The sequence below is a fragment of the Palaemon carinicauda genome, chromosome 8 (assembly GCF_036898095.1).
Source record: "Palaemon carinicauda isolate YSFRI2023 chromosome 8, ASM3689809v2, whole genome shotgun sequence".
Taxonomy (NCBI): domain Eukaryota; kingdom Metazoa; phylum Arthropoda; class Malacostraca; order Decapoda; family Palaemonidae; genus Palaemon; species Palaemon carinicauda.
In genome coordinates, this window is record NC_090732.1 from 128,018,577 (window position 1) to 128,037,750 (window position 19,174).

Sequence of the window (19,174 nt, forward strand, 5' to 3'; positions counted from 1 at the left end):
GTGTATATACAGTATATATATAAAATTATATATGTATAATGCATATATGTAATATGTATACATATATACTGTTATGCTTACACACGCACACTTGTGTGTGTGTGTGTATATATATATATATATATATATATATATATATATATATATATATATATATATATATATATATATATATATATATATATACAGAACATATATAAATATTCTGAAGCGTTCTTAAAGCAAGATTGACTATCATAATCTTCAGAGAGCTGCCATGTTTTTATTTGGTTTTTTGTCTTGTCTCTTGCCTTGGTCAGTGGAGGCATCCGCATTGCTGTCTTATCCAAAAGAACATTTGCTAAGTCCTCAAGAGAGAACTTTAATGGCCTTTATTAATTTGGTTCGTGGGCGACTGAAAGATTCCAGTTGTCCTGCACAATGCTGTCGTTAGTGATTGCTGGAAGTGGTTACTTTTCTTGTTACAATCATGAAATTATTTTTTGAATTTTGGGATAATTGCTTGATAATACTTTAAATATATACTTTTATCAAATAGTATTTTACTGTTTTAAGGCTTAATAAATGAGATATAATCATACAAATATTGATAATTATTACAAGATTTCCTCCTAAACATTCGCTTCCAATAAAGATTATACATAAGAGGGTGGGTAGTTTTCGATTGCTGCATTACTAATTAGGGATTCCCAACCAGTTAATTAAATTTAAACGAAAATCCATAATGCGATATGTTCAATAATAGATTAAACTTTCCATTAATGCATTAGAAGGTGCACAATTACTGGGCGTACATTTAGCACGCTCAATTTCGGTAATATTATACAATTCATTTCTTTTGCAGTTTTTTTTTATTGTTTTAATATTTATGTCAGGTAAAGTTTTAAAGTTAGTCAAGGTAGAATTTTAAGTGACCTTAATCATCTAGTGCCCTCCGTAACTTATACTGTCAAAAAAGAAGATAATGATATTATTTTATTTTAGATGTGGCAGTCATAAGGTCAACTATGAATTGAAATTTTAAGTTTAAGGTACACAGAAAAAACACAAACAATAATAAATAGCTACTCATGCCATAAATCAATGTTAAACTGTTTGCATTAAGATTCATGTTCCTCAAAAAGTTTTGTAATCCCGAATATAAAAACGAGGAATTTAGAAATATATATAAAAAGGTTAATTAAAATTTGGAAATCAACTCGCCTAAAATTACATATAAAAATCACGCTATATATCAGTTCAGTGAGGTCGGTGTTACTGTATGGACATGAGTCGTGGTGTGACAATGAAACAATATCTAACATATTTTGTAGATTTGAGAACAAAGCCCTCAGAAGAACATTGGGTGTGAAATATCTGGTCAGGATTAGAAATGAAACTGTAAGAGAAATTACTCGAGTGCCATATGTGGTTGAGATCATAGTGAGGGGTAAATGGAGGTGATTTGGGCATGCTCTTCGCACTACTCAAGAGAGATTAGTTCACCATACATTTGATTGGCATCCAGAAGGCACTAGAAGAGTTGGAAGAGCCAGGCCTAAATGGGTGAGGACTATGAAGCGTTAAGCAAGAGATGATAAGTGAAGAAGTGTTTATTTAAAAGCTGAAGATAGAGACCACTGGCGAAATCTAACTGATGCCCATTGCGTCAATAGGCGTAGGAGGAGATGATGATTATAATATCAAATAGATCTTCGAAAATAATTTCAGCACACAGGACACAGACCAAAGCTTGACACTTGCAAGAAAATCTTTCTTTTTGCCACGAAGGTATAGTAAAAGAAAATCTAATTTTCTACCCCTACCGTACCAACCTAATTTTGAGTTTATAATCACTCCTCTGAGATTGCTTGGGATTAATGCTACATTTTCTTACCGAATTACCATTGGCAGAGGTATAATTTGCAACACTCCTGACGGTATTGAAGGTATGGTTAATAATTAACCATGCAAATATAGATATTTTATATTGGATAATCGCGGAAATCATTAGATAATCGAATTTTAAATCATAAGTATAATATAAGAAGAGAAAAAGTAATACCATTTGTGTACATGATAATTTTCGTTATCATCATCATCTCTTCATACGCCAATTGACGCACGCAAAGGGCCTCGGTTACATTTCGCCAGTCATCCCTTTCTTGAGCTTTTAATTCAATACTACTCCAGTCTTCGTCTCCTTCACGCTTCATAGTCCTCGGCCATGTAGGCCTGGGTCTTCCCACTCTTCTGGTGCCTTCTGGGGCCCAGTTGAACGTTTGGTGAACTAATCTTTCTTGGGGAGTGCGAAGAGCATATTATATATATATATATATATATATATATATATATATATATATATATATATATATATATATATATATATATACACACACATATATATATATATATATATATATACACACACACACACACATATATATATATATATATATATATATATATATATATATATATATATGTATGTATATACATACGAAAATGATATTTTTAAAAAGCACCTGGAGTTTTAGTAATCGTTAATCCATAACACACATAATTAACTTACCATTTCATGAGATTTGGTAAGCTGAATACTTTTGTAAGCAAGCGACAATTTTAACAAATCTAATTTTATCCTCTTTTAGGGCCTTAAACACGTCCTAATTATACAAATGGTAATAGTTATTACAAAAACTGAAAATACTGTTATGTTAATGGTTCAATAAAACTAGTGACGGTAATATCTATAAGGATCATAATCATAAACTTGATTAAAACAATAGTCTATGTAATCACAATGGCGGTATCGATAATTACTCCAATAATATTCCTAATTATCTGTTATCGTTTGCTGTAAAACAGCAATCTACCATTGTCATTATGCAATTATATTGTTTGCATCGGATGTCGTTAATATTTAAATCATGCCATGATAGAAAATTGCTGGTATTTTTTTGCATGTTTACAGTATTTGAAATCTCAGGTTTAATCAAGTATTTACTTCGAATTACCGTTATTTTTCCATTTTTATATATTGAGACTCAATTTTCTGCACATTTTAGTTGGAGACATGGATGAAAATCATGTTCTCTAGTCTTGAGTAGTGCCATAGCCTCTGTACCATGGTCTTCTACTGTTTTGTGTTAGAGTTCTCTTGCTTGAGGGTACACTAGGGCACACTATTCTATCTTATTATCTATTCCTCTTGATTTGTTAAGGTTTTTAGAGTTTATATAAGAAATTTTCATTTCAATGTTATTCTTCTTAGAATATTTAATTTTTCCTTGTTTCTTCTCCTCACTGGGCTATTATTCCCTGTTGGAGCCTCTGGGATTATAGCAATCTGCTTTTTACAACTAGGGTTGTAGCTTAGGAGGTAATAATAATAATAATAATAATAATAATAATAATAATAATAACGTAATTAACATAGTTCTTTAAAATTGTGCAACGGCTTTCTCTCTCTATTGCAAAGTTGATTATGTGAAAAGACTGGAGGTTTTCTTTTGGAACTTCGATGAGTATTCTCTGTCTACTGAATATCCAAAAGTATTTCTGAAATCTTTATTTATATTTTTTAGTAATGCATCTTTATTTCATAAAGTGCTATTATATGGTTTTGCATTTGGTAAAGGATTAATGAATAATGTTTTGAGAGTGAATATAAGTGGAGAGAGAGAGAGAGAGAGAGAGAGAGAGAGAGAGAGAGAGAGAGAGAGAGAGAGAGAGAGAGAGAGAGAATTGTGCTTTTCACAATTGTTTTGTTTTTGTAAATTCGTAGAGCTTTCTTTGATTTGAAATTTGATAGCAAAACTAAACGTATGCGTAATTTCAACTTTTTCAAGAGTTTTCTTTTCTCTGTTTTCTCACTTCTGTATCATTCAGCCATGTAGCAATGCCAAATGATTATTCCAGTCACTAGAATGATTTCCCTAAGAAATATGAGTTTATGCAGAGTTTCAGTTTTAAAATGACAAAATTATGAGACTTTGTTTTTCTTTTAGCATTCCCTAGGAACCAAAGTCTTGTGAATATGGTATGAATACCTAAGTGAAGCTCGGTAACTAATTAGACTTTTTGTAGTTATTGGACTGGGTTTTTAAATAATGACTGACTCGTTACTTGAAACTAGGGAGGTTGAATGATTCATGAAATATGGAATGCAGATGATTGTATCTCATCATCATCATCATCATCATCATCATCATCATCATCATCATCATCTCCTCTTACGACTATTGACGCAAAGGGCCTTGGTTAGATTTCGCCAGTCGTCTCTATCTTGAGCTTTTAATACAATACTTCTCCATTCATTGTCTATTTCGGGCTTCATAGTCCTCAGCATGTAGGCATGGATCTCCAACTCTTCTAGTACCTTGTGGGGACCAGCTGAACGTTTGGTGTACTAATCTCTCTTGGGGAGTGCGAACACCATGCCCAAACCATCTCCATCTACAGATGAAAATCTAGCCTTTGGTGAGAATATTTAAAAATTTCATCTAATCTTAAAAAAATATCGGGCTTTATGTGCCCTAAGCTACATTTTCAACGTAATGAAATGAACACGTGAAAAATGTTGGATTATTATATTTTGATGTTTATGCATTGCATTTTTTCTTAAGGCCTAGTTTGAACTTAAAAGGTTTTTATTTTGACGACCTTAGGTTGTTTGTTAGTTGTTCACGCCATCTTATTTTTATCGCTCCCACTTGGATAGTTCCAAGGAGTGGAAGCTTTCTTACTGTAGAGTGCCTCCAAATTCATTGTGTCAAAAATGTCTAGTTGGGACCTCCATGTCTTTCAGATTAATCTTCGGAAGTTAGCTGGTGGGCCAGGGAAAGGAAAACCTTGAGAATAAGTAAAACTATTATGAATGGAGTAGAACGAAGTACTCAAATTTTTTCATGGTTTAACTATAATTTAGAAAACTAGGTGAAGGGGCCTGGCTTGGGGCAACGTTTCCAATTATGTAATAAAGAGGAGAGAGAGAGAGAGAGAGAGAGAGAGAGAGAGAGAGAGAGAGAGAGGAGAGAGAGAGAACAGTGTTTTAGCTATGTAAACCCTCGTTAAACTTAAGAGTGAAAAATAGGCCTCTCCCCTAGACTTATTGAACATAGTTATGTTCTCTTGAAAGTATTTTATCCTGGCTTGTTGCTGGTCCGCCGGTTTTTATTACTCCTATTAGGTAAGTTAACATTTAGAGTTTGGCTGGTTTATAACGTACTAAGTAAAGGAACAGTAGCAAAGCCAAATATAGTTATTGAATACTTTTCTGCATTTATATTTTAATTATTACATTAATTATATATATATATATTTTTTTTTCAATTTGGCAGAGATGTAGAAGGATTTGTCCAGTATTCATTAATCAGAAAACTGTTCTTGTATGAGTAATACTATGGGAAGTTTTTCCTTTAGGAATATGTTCGAGACCTGCTCCAGGATTGTCGTGCAACTTCATCATTATTGTGAGATAAGGACATTGGGAGGTCGGTTTGTTGGCGACTACAATAGGCCGGGTGCCGGGATATATATATATATATATATATATATATATATATATATATATATATATATATATATATATATATATATATATATATATATGTGTGTGTGTGTGTGTGTGTATATATGTATATATATACACACGTATATATATATGTAAATATATGTATATATATATGTACGTATATACAGTAAATGTATATATATGTATATATATATATATATATATATATATATATATATATATATATATATATATATATGTGCGTGTGTGTATGTATATATATATATATATATATATATATATATATATATATATGTGTGTGTGTGTGTGTGTGTGTGTGTGTGTGTGTGTGTTTATGGTTTTTGGCAAGATATTCTAAGTTTCCAGTTGATAAATGATAATACCTTAGTGGCGTGTAAAAATTGATAAGAATCACTCCGGGTAAAGTGTGCTCCAGCTTGTTTTTAGGATAACCTGAAACAGCATTTACTTTTCTCCATTTAATATTTGGTGTCGATACTTGTTTGGAGTAAGTCTTCCTCGTCAGGACTACATTGTTCGAACGATATTACCCTTCATTTAAAAAGGAGTAGGGAAGCCTCACAGTTGAATTTCTTTTGGATGAGAGATAACGCTCCTGAAGAAGCAACGCCAATCCCGTTGCACGATAAGAATCGTAAGGTTGCGAGATCAGTCATGAAGTTCTTTGTAGCCTTTGGAAAAATAATTTATGTATTTGAAAATTAATCTTCAATTTTATATTTAAGGGCTTTTTAGTTTCATTTATCAATTCTTGCTAATTAATTTCGAAGTGTCCAGATATTTTGTACCTAATTTTCACCACCATAGCCTTTATATTGAAATGTAGTTCTATTACTCAACCAATAGATGACGTCATTAATAAAAAAAAATATAGAATTGAAAGCATTATAGTATAAAATTTTATTCATAGTAATTCTCGCCTTTAAAAAGAACTATAAGTCAATTGTCAATTGAGAATTAATAAAATGACAATCGTATGACGTAATTAGGAACATCGCAGAATGTTGATCCCCAAGCGTCCACCAGCGAAAGTCTTTCATTCGCCAGAGTAACAAAATTAATAAAAGCCATTAAAGTTTTCCTCCCTCGAGGAGACTACAGCAAACGCTGCTACTTGGGATAAGACTCAGCATTGCGGATGCCTCCGCTGACAAAGCCAAGACACACAAAAACGAAATGAAAATATGGTTGTGTTTCCAAGAATATGTTGGTCAATCAGACTTAAAACTCTCTCTCTCTCTCTCTCTCTCTCTCTCTCTCTCTCTCTCTCTCTCTCTCTCTCTCTCTCTCTCTCTCTCTCTCACACACAAGAGAAGGCACTTCAAACCAAAAAATGACTTAACTTCAGAAGGAGAAGGAATGGAGAGCTAATGAAAACGTTTTTTCAATGTAACGAAGGAGCAACCCACTGAGAGATCGTTTATTTGGAGGCATTGTCTCCATGGTCAAGTATAAAGTCACGTTTTAATTAAAGTAAATAAAATCCCTTTCCAAGACTAGTCTAGCTAATGAAATACATTTTTCAACTCTTAAGCACCCATCTCTTAAATTGAAACTGTTTTGTGTGTGTGTGTGTGTGTGTGTGTGTGTGTGTGTGTGTGTGTAAATATAACATCAATATTTTACAGGATTTCAAGTTTCCTGAGAATAATATGAATCAATGAAGCCATACACTAGCAACATAAACTTTATTTCAACCTACGGTTGTGAATCAAACTAAGCTATGAGCAACACTGCTAAAAAGAAAAAGACTGCTTCTGTATGTGGATATTTCTTACATTGCACTTTGCTGTATTGGCTAATCCTAACTGTCTATCTTGTGCACTGTTGTCATTGATAGGAATGAGTACCTAGCTTTAGGCAGGGAACAGAAATGTTTCATCATTACTGAGGCAAGTAATTATACACCTACTGTAATTTTTTTATGTACTTGTAAAAACTTGCTAACATATCGAGGTATAAAACCTGACTGGTTACAATGCTTGAGAGTATAATTGTACACATAATGTATATACTGTATATTATATATATATATATATATATATATATATATATATATATATATATATATATATATATATATATATATATATATATAAAAGCCATATATTATACGAATCCTAATATCTAGATTCTCTCTACCTCGGGATCAGAGACCCGAGGGGGAATCATCTAAAAGATACTAGCTTGTGGTTGGCCGGGGAATTGAACCCGGGTCCAAGAAACTAGGTTTAAATATGAGTGAGTTTTCATCAACTTTTATCTTTCTTTGTGGCTTAGTTACTAAGTAAAAGGAACCTTAGTTCCTTGGGCCCGGGTTCGATTCCCCGGCCGACCAGAAGCTATTATCTTTTAGATGATTCCCCCTCGGGTCTCTGATCCCGAGGTAGAGAGAATCCAGATATTAGTAGGAGTATAATATATGGCTTATATGAATTTGAAAAACACGTCTAAATGTGCAAAGTTTATCATATATATATATATATATATATATATATATATATATATATATATATATATATATATATATATATATTATAGATATATGTATGTATATATATATATATATATATATATATATATATATATATATGTATATATATATATATATATATATATATATATATATATATATATATATATAGTGTGTGTGTATGTGAGTGTGTGTATGTATTTATATTTGTTACAAGGCTACAAATTATGGATGATGACTTCGAACACTTAACAAAGCTGTATGATTGTTATTAGGTCAAGGACACTAGATGCAACTCGCCCCAAATGTTTCTAATAGCAATGATTTGATTGTTTTGCATTTCTTACGCGTGTAGCGCTTTTAAAATTCTTTGTGACATTCTAGGTTGCGCATTCACTTCAGAAATGCATTGGCTGCATATCTTCTTCAACTGTGTCGTGAATTGAAATGACCTTTCTTGGTTTTGACTGCTGGTGAAATGTTTTTATCCGTTTATTTTTTTTTTCGAGTTATGAAGAAGAATGTTCCCTGGTTTGGTGTTCTGCGTCTTTCTTGTATCTTTATTTTTTTACGAAAGCTCGAGTTCCATTATATTCAGGTCTTAGTACAGACACCAACATTGTTACTTAATTAAATAACTTCTATAGAGGGTTTCCTAATTCTGAATATTTTTAATGAAAATATTCGCAGGCTTGAACATTAACGTTATGAATTTTAATTAAAAGTCTTCTTCAAGATGTGACCATATCAAAATGTTATCATTAATGGTATTGAATCGTTGGGTGCTTCTGAAACTGAAATTGCAGCCAAATGATCTTTTTATTCTTCAGGTTCACATTAAATTCATTTCATAGTTTTAGTATAATCTATTCTTTGTCATTTCTCTTTAGTGCGATTTTTTTTTTTCAGTATTGAGTTGTTTTCTCTGTTAGACCCTTTGTGATAGTATAATTCTGCTTTTAAAAGTTTAAAGGGACAGTGACATTGCCCTAGCAAGCAGGACAATGCCCTAGAGACTGGTCATATATTATATGATCAGCGCCGACCCCCCCCCCCCTCCACCCAAGCGGGGACCAGGGAGAGCCAGACATTGGCTGCTGATGACTTAACAGATAGACCTATATGCTCCTCCAACCCCCCCCCCCCCTAACCTTAGCTCACAAGGATGGTAAGGTTGCAGGCACTGAAGGCACTAACGAGTCTGAGCAGGACTCGAACCCCCGTTTGGCAAACACTAGGCAGAGTTATGTTACCCGTTGTGTATGTGATAACTGGGTGATCAGAAAGCTTGGCTTGGTTTGATGGGCAGAAGCAGGTGATGTCTGTGTGAAGCAAGAATCCCCTTTGGTTACAATTATAGATGAGCAGCAATCAACAGCCACTGTTTGAAAATCTTCAAAACCTCATATCACCTTAAAAGCAGATGTCAAAGCGATGTCTTAGAGAATTATTTATTTAACCACAAAATATATTTGATATATTTGTAAAGATATGTTTTTGGGTATAAATAGATTATCAGACACACACACACACACACACACATATATATATATATATATATATATATATATATATATATATATATATATGTGTGTGTGTATATTATATATATGTATAATTATATATATATATATATATGTGTGTGTGTATATTATATATATGTATAATTATATATATATATATATATATATATATATATATATATATATATATATATATATGTATATATATGATATAATATATATATACAGTATATATATATATATATATATATATATATATATATATATATATATATATATATATATATGTGTGTGTGTGTGTGTGTGTGTGTGTGTGTATGAATGTAAACACAAATAATGCAGCATGTACGTCGTGTAGCACTAACGTATGAAAAACCCTGCAGCTCCAGGCAGCCCCGGAATCATTAGTTATGTCAAACAATGAAATGAACGACTTGGAGAAAGCCCTTTTGGATTAAGAAGTATTCAATTTTAAGACGCACTTCACGAGAAAACGTTAGATTCATAATCAGCGTAAACGATATCTGATCACAGTATACAGAACTGAACAATGAGTAAACTTTCATGAGATAAAAGAACAGAGGGGGGAAAGCCAGCCTTAACTTGGTGGCGGTCCCAACCCTTGGTAAATGGGGAGGGTTGGCGGCAGGAAAGGCATCCGGCCATGAAAAATTAGCCAAAACCAATATGGCCAGTGGAAATTGTGAGATTAGACTTAATGCTAGGGCATATATATGATGAAGTGTGGGACAGAGGTAGATGGAGAACGCTGGCCAGAAACATAGACCCCACATAAAGTGGGAAAAGATGCAGACAAAAAAGAAGATGATAGAAAGTAGATGGAATGAACTGTATGAATGATATTTCTTTGATATGTTATTGTTCTTGATATACTGTCACTGTAAAGACCGGTGACGAATGCACGCACATTATAATAATACTGATGTATAACATACCAACATCGTTTTACAAGTAAACCATTTTTATTATTAGTCTCTTACTTGCTACATCTATAAGACGAATTACCGAACTAATCTTGTGATGCTAAGAAATACTGAGCTTCACAGTGACTTACAAAATATATAGAATCTACCCCGGTAAATTTTATGGTAAAATCACATTTTCATCTATCCATTTCTCGAGTCATTGTTCCAAGCAAATAATGAGTAGATATACTGTACCTCCAGCCTCTCTTCCTCTTGCTAAATCGTCCATCAACCTAACGTGTAACAACACAAGTAATATACAAACTCTTTTACCTTTAATATATTCTCTTACCAAGGTATAACTAGAATATACTAGTTTTCCGTAAATTAAAGTCCCTTTTCAAACTTTTTTTCCCTCTACTCTCCATTTTTCGTTATTCCTGGAACTCTGGACCTACGAAAAATGCTAAATATAGTTATAATAATAGCAATAATAATCGGTCACGTACTTTTGCATTCAAATCTCGCAGCACAGGCCCCTTAATTGCAACCAACAATGTATTCGAACTACTTTTTATATAATTCTTTCTCATTTCTTGGTCATATATCCCCAATATTACAACAGTTTCTCTTACCTCGCTCAATCTCACACACAAATTCATGCAATAACATAGCATTATGTATCCATACGCGAAAACGTCCTGAAACTACAAACTCTGCTACAATCTTTAACAATAAACCTTTGCGTTACCTCTTACACAATCACTCTTTGTTCTCAAGTGCCATAGAATCCAGATTTTCCTTTTGAAATCAATCATGTACCAAATCTTTCTTCTATTTTGCCCCACATCCACGGAGATTTAAAGCTCAAGTCTAAGTCATTACACAATATTGAGCTTAGTACTAGAGTGGGAGACCTGCAAGAAAAAGTACTTTATGTACTGTTAGCTCCTTGAACATCCATGGTGTAGAGAGTGGGGTAACACCTCGTGGTTCTTCGATTTAGGTGTAGAAGTCATATGACAAATGTATGTGTATATATTATATATATATATATATATAATATATATATATATATATATATATATATATATATATATATATATATATATATATATATATAAATATATATATATATATATATATTATATATATATATATATATATATATATATATATATATATATATATATATACTGTATGTATATATATATATATATATATATATATATATATATATATATATATGCGTAGATATATATGTATATATGTATGTATATATAAGTATATATTATATATACATATATATATATATATATATATATATATATATATATATATATATATATATATATATATATATATTGTAGTGTCTGTGTGAGTGAAAGTTCCCGAACCATCTGGTTACATTCCGTAGCCTTGCTGCTGCTAACATTTTTCAAGCCTTTTCCAGTTTTCTTTTTTCAACTTTAATTTGGAAACGCAGGAAGTCATACCTAACGAAAAAGAATATACCCCAAAGAAAATTGTAAAGGTAAAATTTCACAAACTCCTTCTGAAGCCTGTACCTGTTTCTTTCTTCCTTTTGACCCATTTCCGATTGCACCTGGTATTTTTACCAAGCCCCACAAGTATTTTATACATTACTCAGGTAAACTTATTCTTTTTCAGAATGTCATCCTTCAGTAGGAAAGTAAATTTATGAAATTGTTTGGAAAAAGTTTCTACGTTGAAAATTTATCTCGTGAGTCTGGCGCGGTAATGCAATTGATGTAATTGAAAAACCAAAATTTTTGGGTATTCAGTAAAGCACAGAATTTTGATGGGCAAAAGCAAAATAGAAAAAGTCTCCATGTTCGTTTTTTTTTCTGAACACTTGGGTAATTAGACACGAGAAGATAATTTTTTTTTTTAATAAAGTATTCCACTGACAAATTTATTTAATAATTGCAATTTCATTCCAATTTTGATCATCACCATTGTTGTCCCAATGCTTTGCTGAATGAGTTTCAATACATTTACCAACCATTGTTTGTAGGATAAAGCAACAGATTGTCACTAATTGAAAACATTCTGTCCATGATTGGTAAGTTTACTCGCCTTAATCATTATTCACTATCAGCGAAATATTAGTCAAGTTTTATATTTGTTTGCTATGTAGAAAAGCACTAAATCATTTCATATGCGTGGATATCTATAGTATTAATTTAAATGGCATATGTGAAGTTTATTGTGGTTTTGAGTAAAATTCTTCCATTTATTTTCTTGATCTTCGTTATATGATGAAGGTTATTCTCGATTTAGGGTTTTTTGAATTCTTAGATAATGATCAGACAGAAGGTTGGGTGTCACCATGTTTATGAAATATTTTATCGCATATACACATAGTATAAACACTAACTACATACATATTTGTGTATATGTGTGTACACAATTATATGCTCGTGTGTATATGCAGTGTATAAATGTATTGTGCAAGCCTCAATCTTTAATTTAGATTTTCAGTAAATTTTATATCCTTGAAATCTGTTAATTTTACACGATTTAGAGTTTAATCTGTATTGTGTAATGGAAGCGTAATCGTTATATAAAAATGCAACGAAACATTCACTTATAGTTCCAGCACAAGATATATATATATATATATATATATATATATATATATATATATATATATATATATATATATATATATATATATGTATATATATATATATATATATGTATATATGTATATATATATATATATGTATATATATATATATTATATATATATATATATATATATATATATATATATATATATATATATATATATATATATATATATATATATATGCGGTATCTCTCTCTCTCTCTCTCTCTCTCTCTCTCTCTCTCTCTCTCTCTCTCTCTCTCTCTCTCTCTCTCTCTCTCTCACAATATATATATATATATATATATATATATATATATATATATATATATATATATATATATATATATATATATATATATATATATATATATATATATATATATATAAAATCATATATCTATAATTACTCCAACCATATTCTAATTTTCTTAGTTTTAGTAACAAGTATTGCGCCAGTGGTAATAATGGATTGAAATTTCTGTCTGGTTGTAATTTATTTTTCTTCTGTTTGGCTTTATCCTCCAATTATTTTTTTTGTTTGTTTTTCGTTTCATAACACCAGTGATAGGTAAATTTACTTGAAAATAAGTATAAGTTTTATTTTCATAGAATATCTTGAATTCAATCATTTTCTTTTCCATCGTGAGACGCGTTTTTCTTTAAGACTATTGTTCTAAAATACATGTCTCTCTCTCTCTCTCTCTCTCTCTCTCTCTCTCTCTCTCTCTCTCTCTCTCTCTCTCTCTCTCTCTCTCTCTCTCTCTCGTTGAATTTATTGCACAAATCTGAACCTGAACCTGAAAAAATCTTGGCTTTCAATTACTTAAAAGTTGTGATATTTCAAACCCTCCTTTGTATTCAACAATAAGTCTTATACTTCCTTGTCAGTTCCTCAATTGGTTCTTCTCTAGTGTTCAATATTCTGAAAGTCCGAAAGTCACTTAGATGGCAGGCGTTCCAATAGAGTATTGTCTTTGCATGACATTGATTCAGTCTCGGAGAGACAGTTTTCTTGAAAGTCTTAAGAGTATGATCTCATGTTTACCCTAATTATTAATATGGTACATATGCACGTGTACATGATAGTTAAAAATCAATAAAGTAGAGGGCGCTATGATACGTTCCAACTTCTTAAGTACTATATTACGTATCCTTGTAGAAGGCCCAAGTGATGTAATAAGTCCATTTGTACCTGTCAAAGGTTGTTTTACCATCCTACTATTATGTATATTTACATCGTCATGGATAGAATTTATCATAGAATCTCGATAGAAAGCTTAAATAGTGCCAAATCTTTTAAACTACCATAAGAGACAGCAGGTTCAAAGAGATTTAATAATCAGCGTTGAGTTATGAATAAATGTACATAATGTTCAATGCTTATATTTCAGTATGGGTAGAATTTACAATTAGTGCTTGGCGACTCGTTTTCCATACCATAATCTTTTCTGTCAGTGAAGTTGAGGAACGTTGTGCTCCTAGGAAAGTTGGTTGTTGTCGTCCAGTGTGAATTTGGTCAGACTTTAGAAGTCGTACGTGACTTGCAATGCGCATCAACTATTTTCGACTAGTCCTCCATACGTAAAATTTGCAGCGATAGTGGGCTGGTGGAAGAGGAGAGACAAAAAGGATGAAATGTATTGAAGGTTTCCTCTTGGATGATGCCCCAACTCCCTCTTTAGGCGTATGATTTTCGAGTTACACACAAACACGTACGCACAGACATATTTGCGGGTTTGTGTATAGGTGTGGGTATGAGTACGTGTAGATATATACACCCCTAGGCATATAGAAATTTAAAATTTATAGTGTCCTGCTATAAATATTTTGTATGTGATAAAGAAGCATTCTTCTAATAGAGTAATAAGCCTTTTCCGGCGTAATTGTAATTACGGTTGATGGGATATACTGATTAGAATAGCGGATTCTACCGACTAATAATTACAAAAAAAAAAAAAAAAAAAAAAAAAAATACACATGTCCCATTTACCTCTATCATGCGCGCACTCCTTCGCTTCCTGTATACGTAGGTCCATCACTGCACCCATCTAACCTTCTACAGGCTTACCTCTCCTACTTCCTTCCAATGCCCAAACCACCTTAAATAGTATGTTCCAGTCTTTTACCGATACTATCCTCTTTGGTATCTGTTCTAGAATATAAAAGTAATATACTAGATATAAGGGGGACCAGAGTTGGTAGAAAGCGAGAAATAATGTGTTTTATTAAACTTAATTATTATTTATCATTATATTTTGCACATACCTAAATGAATTCCCTGTAATCAACATATATGACGAGTTGCAAAATCATTCTAAAGGAAAATTTTCAAACCTACTTGTTTTCAAAGGAGGGGTTTCAACTCTTGTCATATATGTTGATTACAGGGAATTCATTTAGGTATGTGCAAAATATAATGATAAATAATAATTAAGTTTATATATATGTATCTATATGCGTATATATGAAGCAGTTCTGATGAAGATCCCTTATGTAATTTCTGAGAATCTTGGTTATACTGGTCTTCATATACATGATTGCTTTTTTTTATCAGTACCCATAATCATATACACTACTGTTTTGCGAACGATATTTATTCCAGCTTATTGCTATAGTGATCTTTGATAAGATTTGAATCACTTATATTTTTCACTCTCGTTTTGATAAATTACTTTTGTTTTATTTTTTGCTTTATTTTGTGTTATTTGCCGATATTATTGATATTTGGCTGGGGTGGATTATGGGAATATCACATCTTGAAAGATTGGAAAATGATGAAGTAAGAAGAATGGCAGGTGTAGTAAAGATTACAGAGATTATAAGAGTTTCATGACTGAGATGATTTGGAGAGACATATTGAGGATGGATGCTGGGGAGTGAGTGAAAAGGGCTTGGAAGGAACCTGTAAAGGGGGAGAAGATAAAGAACGAGATGAGGTGATGGATGATATGGAAAGAAGAGACCTGGTGGAAGAGGATGCTTCGGATAGAAAGCATTGGAGAGGACGCATCAAGCAACCGACCTCTTAATGTTGGGACAACGGTGGGAAGAAGACAATACTACTGATGTTTTTATAATGATTGGTATTGGTGTTATTGTCGTTTGAACTACTTCTTTGAACGCTTATGAAATTATGGCATAAGAAGAATCAACAAAATCAGATTTATCTAAATTATCTTATGTTTCGTTTCATTATGTGCGTTATCTGTTCTGGTGATTGTAAAGTACCATTGGTGAAAGACTGAAAGACCTGAGCTATTGACATCAGGAGAAAAGTTTTAGTTAGCTCCTTTCCTTTCACAGCCAAGCTTTGAAATTCTCATGATACTGTCTGTTTCTTGAAACCTTTCTTCCATTGAGAGGTAAGTCTATCGCTTCCTCATTAGTTAATTTCTGCCATTTTTATTTCCTTATATCTTCTGGATATCGTTAGAAAAGAACATTTGTTTGGTTGTCTTTTTATTTACTCATAAAATGATTAAACGACTGTTATCGCGGTTGAAGACACAAGAAGATATAAATGAATGATTGAGGCTTAGAAAATATAAATAAATCGTCCTAAATAGATTAATTACATGCATAAAATTGATTGCTATAGCGCACATTTTATCTTAACAAAGAGTCCCAAATGTTGCTCATATTTCCTATAGGTAAAAATTTAACTTTGATTCGGAAACGAAACTGGAAATTATATAAACGATATGAGACTTATTTACGCGAGTGCCGTGTTTTTACTGCCTCCTGAAAACTATTTGGAGAGAGAGAGAGAGAGAAGAGAGATGAGAGAGAGAGAGAGAGAGAGAGGAGAGAGAGAGAGAGAGAGAGAGAGATGAGAGAGAGAGAGAGAGAGAGAGAGAGAGAGAAATGCCAACGGTTGAGCGCAATTTAAGCGGCCATTAAAATAAGCTCAAATTAGAGATACGATTTTATTCGGGTAGTGTTTTTTTTTTTTTTTCTGTGGAAGTATAACTTACGATTGAAAGTGATTTATTACGGAAAACCATGAGTGATGGGGCGAAGAAGAAGAAGAAGAATAGGAGGCTTAGTGGAAGAGGAAGGAAAAATGTTTGAAAAGGCATCAAGCAGGGGAAGAAGAAACTCATTATCTCGAAAGGAGCTCGTATCTCGCAAAACGTGCAGGAGCTATATCCGTGAAATTCCTTTGAAGAACGTTGCTAAATATTCCCTTTTTTCCGTTAGTTTTTCTAGTCTGCCAAATGCTTGTTTTATGATCTTTTCACTCTGAGGTTGCGTGGGTCGAAAACTTCCAAATTCCTACGCATTCTTTCGCAGTAGTTTGCATGTTTAAAGCTGCATTTTCCTCAAACCTGTTTTACGCATTTTACATCGCGTATAGTTGAGAAAAAGAAAGCATGGTTCAAAATCTCATCAAGGAAATGAATTTATTATTTTATGACTGACTATGTTTTAGAAAATTTATCATTAAAAAAAAAAAAAAAAAGAAAAAGAAAAATTGCTATACCCGGCCGTTGTTTACACATTATATTCTCATTATCCACGGACCCTGTTCCTTACTCGTACGGCCTATCGTTCTTTTCAATTAAAAGGGAAAAGGTCTGGATAATCAGTATAGAATTTATCTTTCTACACGCTAGGATTAAACATGATGTCGACTATCTCAGTCACTCGATATTACTCACCGTCAAACATCTTACTTCTTGCCTGTTATTAATGTAAAGTTCTTCCACTCTTCTATTTTATTGGAGGGTTTGGCGCCAGCTCGTGCTTGTTAAGTCGTAGGTCTGAGCGATTTTTCCATACTTAGCGTCATCGATTATGTATTTGCGTCTGTAACATTTGTGATATCTAAAGGGGTTCAGGTAAAAGGATTTATATAGGTAGTTAGTGTAACCAGTTATGGTAATGTTGACATTAGGTTACGGTTATGTATGACTGGACTTTTTGGTAGTTTGAATCCGAAAAGGGTTTTCCTGATATTGAGGTAAGCAAATCAAACGAAATCCTTATGCATCAATCTAAAATATCTTTCTGAGGGCGTTGTTCTCAAATATATCAAATAGATTTGAGATTGTTTCATTGTTATACCATGACTCATGTCAATATATTAACACCGATCTCACTAAACAGATATATAGTCCGATTTTTATATGTAATTTCAGGCGATTTGATTTCCAAATTTTACTTAACCTAGCCATTGTCTGTTTTTTTTTTTTTTTTTTTTTTTTTTTTTTTTTTTTTTTTTTTTTTTTTTTTTACCAAACACTAATTCTAAAGACCCTGTATTAGAAATCATAGTTCCTAGATACTTAAATTAATTCATTAATCTTTTCTCCCTCCAATGATATTTCATGTTCTATTGCATACACCGTTCTCATCCTCTCGTGTCTTTCTTTTATTTGTCTTCAGCCTAATATCTTGTGATATTTCGTGCATTCTGGTAAGCAAGCAATGCAAATCCTGTTATTCTGCTAATAAGGACAGCATCATCTGCATAAGTATATTTCTCTTTACCGAATATATTTATGAATGTTCATCAGAAACGAGTGTTTCCCATTAATAATGTCCCTTCAGAATAACACTTCCACCTAAGGGTACACTTAAGTACACTTACAGTATTATATTGTGTTCTCTTCCTCTTGTTGTTGTTGTAGTTTTTTTTTTTTTTTTTTTTTTTTTTTTTTTAAGGTGTGTCGGGTAGGCTTAACAGAAAGACCATAGATGCCTGGTGGTTTATCAAGAGGTTGCCTTTTCCCTATCTGTTTCTTTATCTTCCTCTGTGATATTCATTTTCAAAACTATCGTTACTGTCCTCCCTTCTGTTGAAGTGGCTTTCTGAAGGGCACTTAGCCTTGCATGTTGTGGCGGCTCCGCCATGTTGACCAATTTTTTCTAACATTTTAATCTATGGGTTGTGTGTGTGTCTTTAAATACGTTCGTGTACATATTGTTTGTGTCATCATTATCTTTAAGTTTGTTTTTAAGCATGATGAAACTTTTTTCTTGCTTTTAATTCTTATTGTCTGGAGATTTTGAGCAAAATCCGGGACCAGTACGTCTTAGACTTCGCCACTGTCGTCTAATGTATTGTAATATTCG